Below are 12,969 nucleotides of genomic sequence, written 5' to 3'. Positions count from 1 at the left end.
TCCTCAAAATATTCATGGTATTTCTGTGTCTGATCAACCTCAATCTCAATCAGATCATGTCTCCGTCATCCAGGAATTAAAAGTAAAAATTCAGCTTCTTGACAGCCAGACGGTGCTGTCTTCTGAAAGGATTCTCTGCGAACGACAAGCAATCTGAATAACACTCAAACTGGGCTGGAACAACTCAGCAGGTCGGGTAGCGTCTCTGGAGAGGAATAAAGAGTCGACATTTCAGACAGAAACATAAATAAACTACAATCTTTGAAACCTGCCCGCCAACGACCCAGGTGCACGCATGCGCGGTCCTCCGACCAATCACGCATGCGCGGGCGGTGGGCGGGGTTAGTCCTGGGCACGCATGCGCGGTGTTGGGCCGCGGGAGATTTTGAATTTTCCTTCATTAACGGACGCCGGTCGGCGGCGGGACCGGAAGTGCGGCGATCGCTGGACTAGGGTAGCAGAACTGACGGACAGCGGCGTGTAAACGGTGTTCTAGTGAGCCAGGTCAGTGTGGTGTGGGAAGGGGTTGGTGATTGCCCATCTATTGTCACTGTCCCTTCCCCGGTCGGGTGCGGGAGCCCCGGGCTGTGGGTGGGTGTGTGTGTGTGTGTGTGATGGCAGGCTCATGTCATCACACACGTTCCCATAACATTAGTTATATGCAGAGTGCTCTACGGCTGATGATGAGGTGCACTAACTGCTGTGAAGCAGAATAATAGAAAATTTTTATTAATTGCGATGAAATGGTCAGCAAGTCCCAAAGCAGCTCGGTCTACAGGAACTTCCTATTGCCACCCCACTCAAATCTGTCTAGTCACAATCACAACAGGAGCATCACCTCATCTTCCTTCTGGCGACGTTACACTCTTCCAGGTTCAATGGTGGTGTCTTCAGCCTCTGAAAACCTGTGATAATATTTGGTGACTTCTGTAAGTCATCAAGCTGATTTTTAAAGTTGTTTTTCTTGTCTTTAAATAGCTCAGTCCTGATGATGCAGGGTTTCGACCTGAAACATTGACAATTCTTTTCCTCCTACAATTGCTGAGTTCCTCCAGTAGATTGTTGTTCCAATGTGTGCAGGTTGCTCTGATTTTCGTTTTTTTGTTGACATATTGAGTGACTGCTGCTTCTGATTTTTGGATCAATAGGAAACTTAGGTCTGTTTGTTTTCAAATCAGACAGAGAGATATTTATGAAGTTTACAATGTTTTGTTTTTCAAGTGCAAAAAGATTTAAAGAAATGATTGAAATCCACTTCTGCACAGGGTAAAACTTTGCAATGTTGGGAAGAGATATCAGTCTTAGTGGATGGCACTGTCATTTCATGTATCAGCAGGTTGTAGATGCAAGTAGTCTAACATACACTTATTGTAGGAGTACTTTAGTACTCTGGCAGTTTTGCTGTCTTTCCCATGTGCTTGGAATTATGAGATTCTAAGAGTGACTATGCAAGAAGGTGACTAGTGAGGGAGCCCACCAAGAGACCTACGATGATGCTGAAGGAGTTAAAAGTGGCTGAGATGGGAGAGACTGTGCATACAACTGTTGACCGGGTGTTTCACCAGTCGCTGCTTTTACAGTGGCTGTTTTGAGAATCATAATGGTGGTCATGGACGCTAATTAAGATGTAATTCATCGAAGATTTATCTGATAGGTTTATGCACTGTAGAACATGTGCTGTTGCTGCTTAACACTTTGATCACCAGCAGTTAATGTGAAAATAAATCTGGAAGTATTTTAAGAATAAGTGGTTAAGGCATTGGACTAGCTACCTGAAGGCCGTGAGTTCGAGCCCAGCCGAGGGAATGTGTTGTGTCCTTGAGCAAGGCACTTAATCACACATTACTCTGCGACGACACTGGTGCCAGGCTGTATGGGTCCTAATGCCCTTCCCTCGGACAACATTGGTGTCGTGGAGAGGGGAGACTTGCAGCATGGGCAACTGCTGATCTTCCATACAACCTTGCCCAGGCCTGCGCCCTGGAGAGTGAAGACTTTCCAGGCACAGATCCATGGTCTCGCAAGACTAATGGATGCCTTTACTTTATTTTAAGAAAGGTTCTAAACATAAACCCGGAAATTATAGGCCAGTGAGTCTGACATCAGTAGTGGGAAAGTTGCTGGAAGGTATTCTAAGAGACCAGATACAGAGCCTATAAAAAGTATTCACCCTTCTTGGAAGCTTTGATGTTTTACTGTCTTACAACACTGAATCACAGTGGATTTAATTTGGCTGTTTTTGACACTGATCAACAGAAAAAGACACTTTCGTGTCAAAATGAAGACAGATCTCCACAAAGTGATCTAAATTATTTACAAATATAAAGCACATAGTAATTGATTGCATAAGTATTCACTCCCTTCAAGTCAATATTTAGTAGATGCACCTTTGGCAGCAATCACGGCCTTGAGTCTGTGTGGATAGGTCACTATCAGCTTTGCACACGTGGACTCTGCAATTTTCCCTCATTCTTCTTTACAAAACTGCTCAAGCTCTGTCAGATTGCATGGGGATCGTGAGTGAACAGCCCTTTTCAAGTCCAGCCACAAATTCTCAATTGGATTCAGGTCTGGACTCTGTCTTGGCCACTCCAGGACATTAACTTTGATGTTTTAAACCATTCCTGTGTAGTTTTGATTTTATGATTGGGGTCATTGTCTTGTTGGAAAACAAATCTCCCAAGCTGCAGTTCTCTTGCAGATGCAGTAGGTTTTCCTTCAGGATTTCCCTGTATTTTGCTGCATTCATTTTATTCTCTACCTTCACAAGCCTTCCAGGGCCTGCTGCAGTGAAGCATCCCCACAGCATGATGCAGCCACCACCATGCGTCACGGTAGGGATGGTGTGTTTTTGATGATGTGCAGTGATTGGCTTACACCAAACATAGCATTTAGACTGATGGGCAAAAAGCTCAATTTTTGTTTCCTCAGACCATAGAACCTTCTTCCAGTTGACTTTAGAGTCTCCCACGTGCCTTCTGGCAATCCCTAGCTGAGATTTCATTTGAGGTTTTTTTCCAACAGTGGCTTTCTCTTTGCCACTCTCCCATAAAGCAGCGACTGGTGAAGCACCCGGGCAACAGTTGTTGTATGCGCAGTCTCTCCCATCTCAGCCACTGAAACTTTTAACTCCTCCAACATCATCGTAGGTCTCTTGGTGGGCTCCCTCACTAGTCACCTTCTTGCATAGTCACTCAGTTTTGGAGGATGGCTTGCTCTGGTCAGATTTGCAGCTGTGCCATATTCTTTCCATTTCCTGACAATTGACTTAACTGTACTCCAAGGGATACTTAGTGACTTGGAAATGTTCTTGTATCCATCTCCTGACTTATGCTTTTCATTAACCTTTTTGTTGAGTTGCTTGGAGTGTTCTTTTTTTTGATCAAAGTATTTTTATTAACAAAGAAAAATAGCAGAACATATGTTATAATACAACCAACCATTTTATACCAGTTACAAAAAGGACCCCCCCACCCCTCAATAAACAAGAACAAATAGAACCAGCCAGACTAGTCAAAAATAAATACAAAGGCCTAGTGTACATATAAAGATACAGCATCTATACACTCAAATAATTTTTTCAGCATCCATGTTTTTGACAAAACTTAAAAAAAGGTTGCCAAGTGGTGTTAAATCTTGCAGACTTCCCCCTGACCGAATAGCGGATCTTCTCAAATTTTATAAAGTACATGATATCTTTGATCCAGTGTCCATTGGTTGGAGGGGAAGAGTCTTTCCATTTGCACAAGATGAGCCTTCTGGCAAGAAGGGAACAAAAAGCGATGAGATTGGTTTGGAATTTGCTGAGGTTAATATTCTGAGAAGGCACTCCAAATACTGCTATTGACCAAGATGGTGTAACTAATTGTCCAAAAATTTTTGAAAAAGTTTCAAAAATCAAACCCCAGAAATTTACTAATTTTGGATATGACCAAAACATATAGCAGAGTGCAGCTGGGAATTGTTTACATCTGTCACACATTGGGTCAAGTTCTTTATTAACTTAGCCAATCTAATTTTAGACCAATGACAACGATGCACAATTTTAAACGGAACAACAACATGACTAAGACACACAGAAGATGAATAAATTCTCTGAATTTGTTCCTCAATATCCTCTTCCCATTTATGTTTTAATAAATCCAAATTCTCAGGATTAACTACATTGAGTAGCTCATAGATTTTGCTTACGGATTGTTTCACATCAATTTTGCACTTAAGGACTGAATCTAAGAGTGATGAAGGGGGGCAGTAGGGAAAGCACCCAAGATGAGAGGACATAAAGCTTCCAAGTTGTAAATATCTATAGAAGTGTGTCCTAGGGATCTCAAATTTCTGAACTAGCTGTTCAAAAGAGGCAAAATTGCTGTCAATGTAGAGATTATACAATGAAGTGATACCACGTTTAGACCAAATATCAAATGCTGCATCCATTATTGATGGGGTGAACATGTAAATTTTTGCTACTGGTGCAGCAAATGAGAGGTTATTAAGTGCAAAATGACCTCTAAATTGGAACCAAATTTTAATGGAATACATTGCAACTAGATTCAGTGTGAAACTAGAGACAGGTTGTGACAGTGGTAGTTTAGCATATATTACCAATGAAGAGGTAAATTGTAAGGCTGACTTCTCCATAATCACCCAGCTAGGAGCAGCAATATCATCTCTTGTCCAATATAAAATTGCTTTTATATTAGCTGACCAGTAGTAATATAGAAAATTTGGAAGTGCCAAACCTCCCATCTTACGAGGCCTCTGTAGTATTTTTTTTCCTTGACTCTGGGCTATTCTTTATTTCAAACAAAACTTGAAATTTGACTGAAAGTCTTTGTTAGTAAAATTGGGAGGCTTTGGAACATATATAAGAATTTGGGCAGGGCAGTCATTTTAATTGTATTAATCCTCTCGCTAAGGGAAAGAGCTAAAGAATTAAGATTGGAAAGGAGATGTTGATAGTTGGCTTTATAAAAGTCCTTGTAATTATGTGTTATCCAGACCGCCCAAGTATTTAAATTTCCTATAGCTGATTCTAAAGGGGGTCACAGAAAAAGAAATGTCCAAACATGTGGTCCCAATTGGCATTAGTTCACTCTTCTGAAAGTTAACTTTATAACCAGATATTTGACCGAATTTAGTGAGCAATATTGACAGATTTGGGAGACTTCGAGTTGGATCTGAGATATACAACAGCATATCATCCGCGTACAGAGACACTTAACATTCCAAAGCTCCCCTTTGGATGTCTTTCATACTAACTGATGTTCTCAGGGCTATGGCGAGTGGCTCAATTGCCACAGCAAAAAGGAGTGGAGATAAAGGGCATCCCTGTCTTGTGCCACGTTGCAGTTCAAAACAGGACAACATACAGTTATTCGTACGCACTGCTGTCAATGGGGACGAGTAAAGTACTTCAATCCATGAGATAAGTGTAGAACCAAAACCAAATTTTTGGAGAGTATAGAAAAGAAAGTCCCATTTCACATGGTCAAATGCCGTTTCAGCATCAAATGAGGGAATCATCTCTGGGGTACTAGATGCAGAGGAATCATATAGTATATTTAGAAGACATCTTATATTTAAAAAAAAGAGTACAGATTTCTTCTGTTTGATTGGGTGAGATAATTAATGGTAGAATCTTCTCCATTCGCTGTGCCAGAACTTTTGCAAGGATTTTGGTATCCGTATTTAAAAGGGAGATTGGTCGGTATGAACTACATTCAAGGGGGTCTTTGCCCTTTTTCAAAATTAATGAAATAACTACTTGATGCATTGTGAGAGGTAGGGAGTGGGATAAAAAAAGACTCTTCAAAAACAGATAATAGTGATGGGGAAAGTTGAGTGGAAAACTTTTTTAAAAATTCGGAAGGATATCCATCTGGGCCTGGGGATTTTCCACTCTGCATACTCCTAATTGCTGAGTCTATCTCCAGAGTCGTGATTGCCTTCTCCAGATCAGCAGCTACATGTGGATCTATATATGGGATGTTTAGCTCTAACCAATATTATAGAGTTTTTTTGAGTAAGTTACCAGGACAGAGGATGAAGGCAAGGCAGTGATTGTTATCTACATGGACTTTAGCAAGGCATTTGACAAGGTCCCGCGTGGGAGGTTAGTCAAGAAGGTTCAATTGCTTGGTAATCAAGATGAGGTAGAAAAGTGGATTGGACATTTGATATGTGGGAGAAGCCAGAGAGTGGTGGTAGATGGCTGCCTCACTGTCTGGAGGCCTGTGACAACTGGAGTGCCGTGGGGATCGGTGCTGGGTCCGTTGTTGTTTGTCATCTGTGTCAACAATCCGGATGATGTAATTTATTGGATCAGCAAATTTGCAGATGACACCAGGATTGGGGGTGTAGTGGACAGCAAGAGAGACTATCATAGCTTGAAGAGGGATCTGGATCAGCCAGAAAAATGAGCTGAAAAATGGCAGATGGAATTTAATGTAGACAAATGTGAGATATTGCACTTTGGTAGGACCATCCAGGGTAGATCTTACACAGTGAATGGTAGGGCACTGAGGAATGTGGTAGAACAAAGGGGAGGTGTGTGGTAGAACAAAGGGATCTGGGAATACAGGTCCATAATTCATTGAAAGTGGCATCACAAGTAGTTAAAGGTCATAAAGAAAGCTTTTAGCACATTGGACTTCATAAATCAAAGTAATGAGTACTGGAACACGAGGAATTCTGCAGATGCTGGAAATTCAAGCTACACACATCAAAGTTGCTGGTGAACGCAGCAGGCCAGGCAGCATCTCTAGGAAGAGGTACAGTCAACGTTTCAGGCCGAGACCCTTCGTCAGGACTAACTGAAGAAAGAGCTAGTAAGAGATTTGAAAGAGATATGCCCCACCTCCCCCTCATACCCCTTGCCCATCCAAGGGGTATAGACAGAGGGAGAAAAAGGAGAGTGAGAGAAAGAAAGTGTGTATATAAATGACAGATGGGGTACGAGGGGGAGGTGGGGCATATCTCTTTCAAATCTCTTCCTAGCTCTTTCTTCTGTTAGTCCTGACGAAGGGTCTCGGCCTGAAACGTCGACTGTACCTCTTCCTAGAGATGCTGCCTGGCCTGCTGCGTTCGCCAGCAACTTTGATGTGTGTTAATGAGTACTGGAGATGGGATGTTATTTGAGATTGTATAAGACATCGATGAGGCCTAATTTGGAGTTTTGTGTGAAGGTTTGGTCACCTACCTACAGGAAAGATGTAAACAAGGTTGAAAGAATACAGAAAATTTATGAGGTTGTTTCTGGGTCTGGAGGACCCGAGTTATAAGGAAAGGTTGAATAGGTTAGGACTTTATTCCTTAGAATGTAGAAGATTGAGAGGAGATTTGATAGAGATATACAAAATTATGAGGGGTATAGATAGGGTAAATACAAGCAGGCTTCTTCCCACTGAGGTTGGGTGATACTCCAAAGGGGAAACTTCTTAACTCAAAGGGTTGTGGGAGAGTGGAATGAGCTGCCAGCACAAGTGGTGCATGTTCGCTCGATTCCAATGTTTAAGCGAAGTTTGGATAGATATATGGTTGGTAGGAGTATGGTGGGCTTTCATTCCTGTGCGGGTTGATGGGAGTAGGCTGTTTAAATGGTGTTGGCATGGGCTAGATGGGTTGAAGGGCCTGATAATGTGCTGTACTTTTCCTTGACTCTTTTCTTTTGATGATTTTCCTTGAATCCATGACTTGTTTTGCTGAGAATTAAATACTCCAGGATGCCTAATTTTAGGAAGAGGTAAAATGGAGTATGTGGTGGGCTGACCCTGATTTTAAAGAATGGGCTAATAGGATGGATTTTAATAATAGACAAATGGAATCAGTTTCTGTGGAGCTAAGGAAAAGCGAGGAACAGGAATCATTGACAGGAATTGGATGTATCGGGCATTGTACCAATCAGGAAATTAGTGGCAATTGTAGCAAGGGCAGTAGAGCAATTGTGGGGACTTTAACCTATATATAGACTTGGCAATCAAATATGTGGTATCAGTGTGAGATGGTTCTTTAATAAATTAATCTTGGAAACAAGCTATTATCAGTCAAATATTCTTAAAGTGCTGGAGGAACTCAGCAGGCCAGGCAGCATCTACGGAAAAGGGTATATAGTTAACATTTTGGGCTGGGCCGAGACCTTCAACAGGGGTCTCGGCCTGAAACATCGACTGTTTACTCTTTTCCATAGATGCTGCCTGGCCTGCTGAATTCCTCCAATATTTTGTGAGTGTGGTTTTGGTTTTCCAGCATTGCTGATTTTCTCATTTATAGGTAAAATATTGTCCATTTTCTGATAAGACACACGTGATAAATTGTGTGCCTTATGCAATGGTACTGGTATCTCAGTGTCTTGGATAAAGCGAAGACATGTTTGCTAAGTTTTCAGATAATACAAAGTTGAGCGGAAAGTAAGAGGGAAGAAGGAAGTTGTAAATAGATATATATGGGTCAAAGGGGTGACACATGGCATATAATGTGAAATTAACCATTTTCATCAGGAAAAATGTTATTTTAGTGATGAGAAAAAAGCTAGATACAGGCATCCCAAGGGATGATTTATCAGACCTATAACAGGAGGTAACACCTAAGAAATTTAAAATAGGCTGGGCTTCAAAAAGTGTGAAAGGACTTGATTGCAAAATTATATCCTGAAGGATCTTGATATGTAGGATGTGAGGATGATTCCTGTCGAGGTATTCTGGAACTAAGGGGTAACTGTTTAATAATAAGGAATCACCTGTCTGAGACACATGCAGTGAAAACATTTTCTCTGTTATGTGTCTTTGGAACTCTGTCTCTATAATAGTGGTAGAAGGGGAGTTTTTGACCATTTTTGAGGAAGAGTCAGATAATTCTTGATTAGCAAGGGAGAAAAGTGACTGATGTTGAGATTATTATCATACCAGTCATGCTTTCATTGAATAACATGGCAGGTTTGAGCAGCAGAAGTACATTTCCTGGTCCTAATTATGTTAATATATACAAACACAAAGAATTATTTGCTGATCTGGTAATAATAGAGCCTTTAGGAAGCAATGATAATATATAATTTTATATGAAAATTGAAGGTGATGAAGTTCACATGAAGTTCTCAGATTCGAATGAAACAATCCATGATGGTATAAGACTTTAGTTGGCTATAATGAATTGGGGAAAGATAGGATAGTAAACCAATAACTAAAAAATTGAAAAGATTTTACTGTATGTATATGTGTGTGTGTATGTGTATATACATATATATATATATATATATAATGTTTTAAGGCAAAGAAAGGACAAATAGTCAGCAGGTCTTGCAGCATGCAAGACTAAAAAAATATAGTTAATATTTTAGGACTGCAAAATTGTTCAGTTGAAGGGTCGTTGATCTCAATTGGTAAGGTTGATTTTCTATCCACAGATGCTGCCTGACAGCTGAGTAGCTTCAGAAGCTTTTATTTTCATGTTGGGTTTCCAGTGTGCTTTTTTCAGCTCAAAAAATAAAGTGGCCATAGTTATCAAAAGAAGTTGAAGACAGTGTTATCATAAGTGCAAGAGATTCTGCAGATGCTGGAAATCCAGAGTAACACACACAAAATACTACAAGAACTCAACAAGTCAGGCAGCATCAATGGAGAGGATAAAGAGTTGACATATTGGGTTGAGACCCTTCATCAGCACTGGAAAGGAAGTGGGGAGAAGCCAGAATAAGAAGGTGGGCGGTGGGGAAGGAGTAGAAGTTAGATGGTGATAGACGTAACCAGGTGAGGAGGAACGTAAGTGGTTATGGGAGGTGTGGATGAAGTGAGAAGCTGGGAGGGGCTGAAGAAGAAGCAAACTGATAGGAGAGGAGAGTGGACTGTAAAAGAAATGAAAGGAGGTGAGGCACCAGAAGGAGGTGGAAGGCAGGTAAGGAAAAGGAAGAGGTGAAAGGGAAGTGAGAATGGGGATTGGAAGTAGAACGAGGGGAGGGAGGAGAAATTACCGGAAGTTAGAGAAATTGATGTTCTTGCAACAGGTTAGAGACTGAATATGGATTATGGGGTGTTGCTCCTCTAACCTGAGAGTGGCCTCATCGTGGCAGTGAACCGATATGCTGGAATGGGAATGGGGATTGGAATTAAAATGGTAGCCACCTGGAAATCCTGCTTGTTACAGATGGAGCTAAGGTTCTCGACAAAATGACCCCCCCCCCCCACCAACTACGTCGGTTTGCACCTGTTGTGTTTGTTATTGAGGATAGTGCAGAGCACACCAGGATCCCAGCATGCAGGATACTCGACTGAACTTTATTGATAACTCTGCTTGTATAATATGTGAACTCCTCCCATGTGGGAGTAGCTAACTGAGTGGATGAGGAATAATACTATTAACTACCATTAAATCTCCCCTTCTTGGGGGGGAAAAAAACTAGGTATGCACTTCTTGTTCATAGAACTGCATTGAAATTATAGTCACTGAAATTGACTATATCTTTCTCTCTCTTCCCTTTCTGCCTCCTTTATATCAACAATTCCTTTTTTTAAATTAAGAACAGTCTCATTTTGTAAAATGTTTTCAACATTAGAACTTTTTAAAACAACTCTAAACTTAATGGAGGTTAGGGTAGACTACCTGAACACTCTGGCAAAGATTTTTCTGTTTCTTTAGTCACTTGCCCTAAGCTTTTAGGCTGAGTAAGGATCAGGCTACTCTATTTCTTTCTTGGAATTTGAAGGCGCACAAGCGCACGCCTGTTCCACTTAATTTCCCCTTGTGATATTCTGATCACAAACGTTTGTGGTGCATGCTGCCAGACTATTATTTCTTTGGTGGATTGGTCTGAAACCCAAACAGCTTCACCACTCTTGAGTGGCAACAAAGATTTTGCTCAGTGTCTGAAATCATGCATGCTCTTTGTTTTCTTGCCCTGTGTTGCCTCAAAATTTCTCACCTTGTCTAAGTCCGGGAAGTGAGGTTGGAGAAGGGAAGGAAGAACAGCAGGCTTGTTCTCAGTCTCACCAGCTCTGATGGACTGTAAGCATTCGCCAGAAGGAGACTCTTAACAGCTTGCACTACTCTTTCTATTTCTCTATTTGCCTGTGGGTACTGTGGACTGCTTTCTGGTGTTTGAACTCATAGTCCCTAGCAAAGGCTTTGAATTGTGGACCGGTGTCTGACACAAGTGTCTCTGGTATTCCATGATGAGCGAATATAACTTTCAGGTCTGTATAACTGCTGCTGAGGATTTAGAGGACGGCTCCGGCACCTCCACATTACATGAGTAGTAATCCACAGAGAGAAGATATTTGTCTCTTTTCAGCTTGAAAGTGCCCATGCCTGCAATTCTGTGGGGCAGAGAGGTTCAACATAATTTTTGTGCAGTTTTCTGCAAGCTTCAGTTTGCTTTGCATAATCTCCCAGTTGTGTGCTTAGGCCAGACCACCACACAGTTTGCCTTGCTCTTAGGCGATGCCTTGGTGGATTTGACTGATGATTCTGGCGTGCATAGAAGCAGGAATCATAAGTCTGGAGCCCTTTAACCACAAACCATCAAGGATGGTGAGTGTGTTTCTTTCAAGCCAGTAATGTCTTAAGTTTTTGAGCTCCTTTTGGAACAGCTGGTTATCCGTGCTCACAGTATTGTATGATCTTGCTGATCTTGTGAATTTCATCCAGTTTACTCTGTGATGCAGGAAAGCTGTCATGTACCTGAGCTAGGCAGTTGTTGATATCTTCCATGAGGGTGGAGTCAGCTTCTGTCCACTCACATTTGCATGGCACCCTCGACAGACTTTCTGGTGTTGTGAGAGATTCATCAGGGACATGTTTGATGTCTTAACAGTATTGCATAAGCCTCAACTGAACTTTGGCAGGTGTGGAGGTAAGTTATCCAAGTGTTTTCGAGCTGAGGAGGCTGACAAGTGGCTTGTGGTCTGTTTGAAGTAAGAATTTACTGCCAGTCAAGTAGCACCTGAAATGTCAACAAGCTCACACAAAAGCCAGTGTCTCCTTTTCGATCTGGGCGTAACACTATTCAGTAGGAGTCAGGTTTGCATGAGCACTCCCCCCTAGGCCAAAGGAAGAGGTGCCTGATGAGACCTTGATTATTTTGTTCGGAACAAACAACGCCACTGTTGGCGGAGAGATAAGCTCTGTTTTAAGTGATGAGAATGACTTTTCTTGTGGTGCGTCCCAGGTCCAAATATTTCTCTGGGAGAGGAGGTCACGTAGTGGCTTTGTTTTCTCTGCCAAATCTGGAATGAACTTTCCCAACTGCTTTACCACGCCGAGGAAACTGCTGATCTCTGATACGTTTGTAGGTGGTTCCATGTTCCAAACTCCTGCCAGTTTGTCTGAATCTGGTTATAGGACAGATAGTGGTGAATGAACATCATTCAACTTTGCAAACTCACATTTCTTTTTGTTCAGGGTGATTGTAGCCTGTTTCAGTTTCTCCAAGGCAGCTTCCACTCTTTTGTCATGCTCCTCACTTGAGTCTCTGAAGATGAGTATATTGTCCACGTGGCAGACTACTTCTTCCAGTCCCTCTAAAATTTGGTTCATCCTCATCTGAAAGAGTTCAGGGTCTGATGAGATGTGAAAAGAGAGTCTCTTGAAGGTATAGTGTCCATATAGTGTGATAAAGGTTATGAGCTTCTGTGACTCAGGAGCCAAATGGATCTGCCAGAACGCTGAGTTTACATCTAGCTTAGTGAAGAACTTTGCTCTACCCAGCCCTGTGAACGACTCCAGGTACTTCTCCTGCCCCGAACATTGTTTAGTGAATCCATTCTTGCAATGAGCTTCAGCTTCCCGATGGCATGTCGTCCCAGTAGTGGTGAGAAGAGATTCTGACAACCTCTTTGAACTGCTTCTCATTTTTACGGATGGAAGGAGTAAACATTCCTTCCACACTGAGCTTATGTTTCCTTGTGCCCATGAGCACTTTATTTGTTGGCTTTAGCATAACGCCTGTTTTCTGAACATTTGAGGATGGCTGTGACATCTGGC

General features: G+C 41.8%; 1 protein-coding gene across 3 annotated transcripts in view; it reads left to right on the top strand.

Annotated features, from left to right (window-relative positions):
• The first annotated feature begins 340 nt into the window (after positions 1–340).
• ncaph (non-SMC condensin I complex, subunit H) overlaps positions 341–12,969 on the top strand; it is a 71,733-nt gene continuing 59,104 nt past the window's right edge. For all 3 annotated transcript variants that reach the window (XM_063056814.1, XM_063056813.1, XM_063056812.1), the window contains exon 1: positions 341–504. The gene's annotated coding sequence lies outside the window, so the exon portion shown is untranslated. The remainder of the gene's footprint in view (positions 505–12,969) is intronic.

Source organism: Mobula hypostoma, chromosome 8 (assembly GCF_963921235.1).
Source record: "Mobula hypostoma chromosome 8, sMobHyp1.1, whole genome shotgun sequence".
Lineage (NCBI taxonomy): Eukaryota > Metazoa > Chordata > Chondrichthyes > Myliobatiformes > Myliobatidae > Mobula > Mobula hypostoma.
This window is presented reverse-complemented; position numbering and strand designations above follow the sequence as displayed.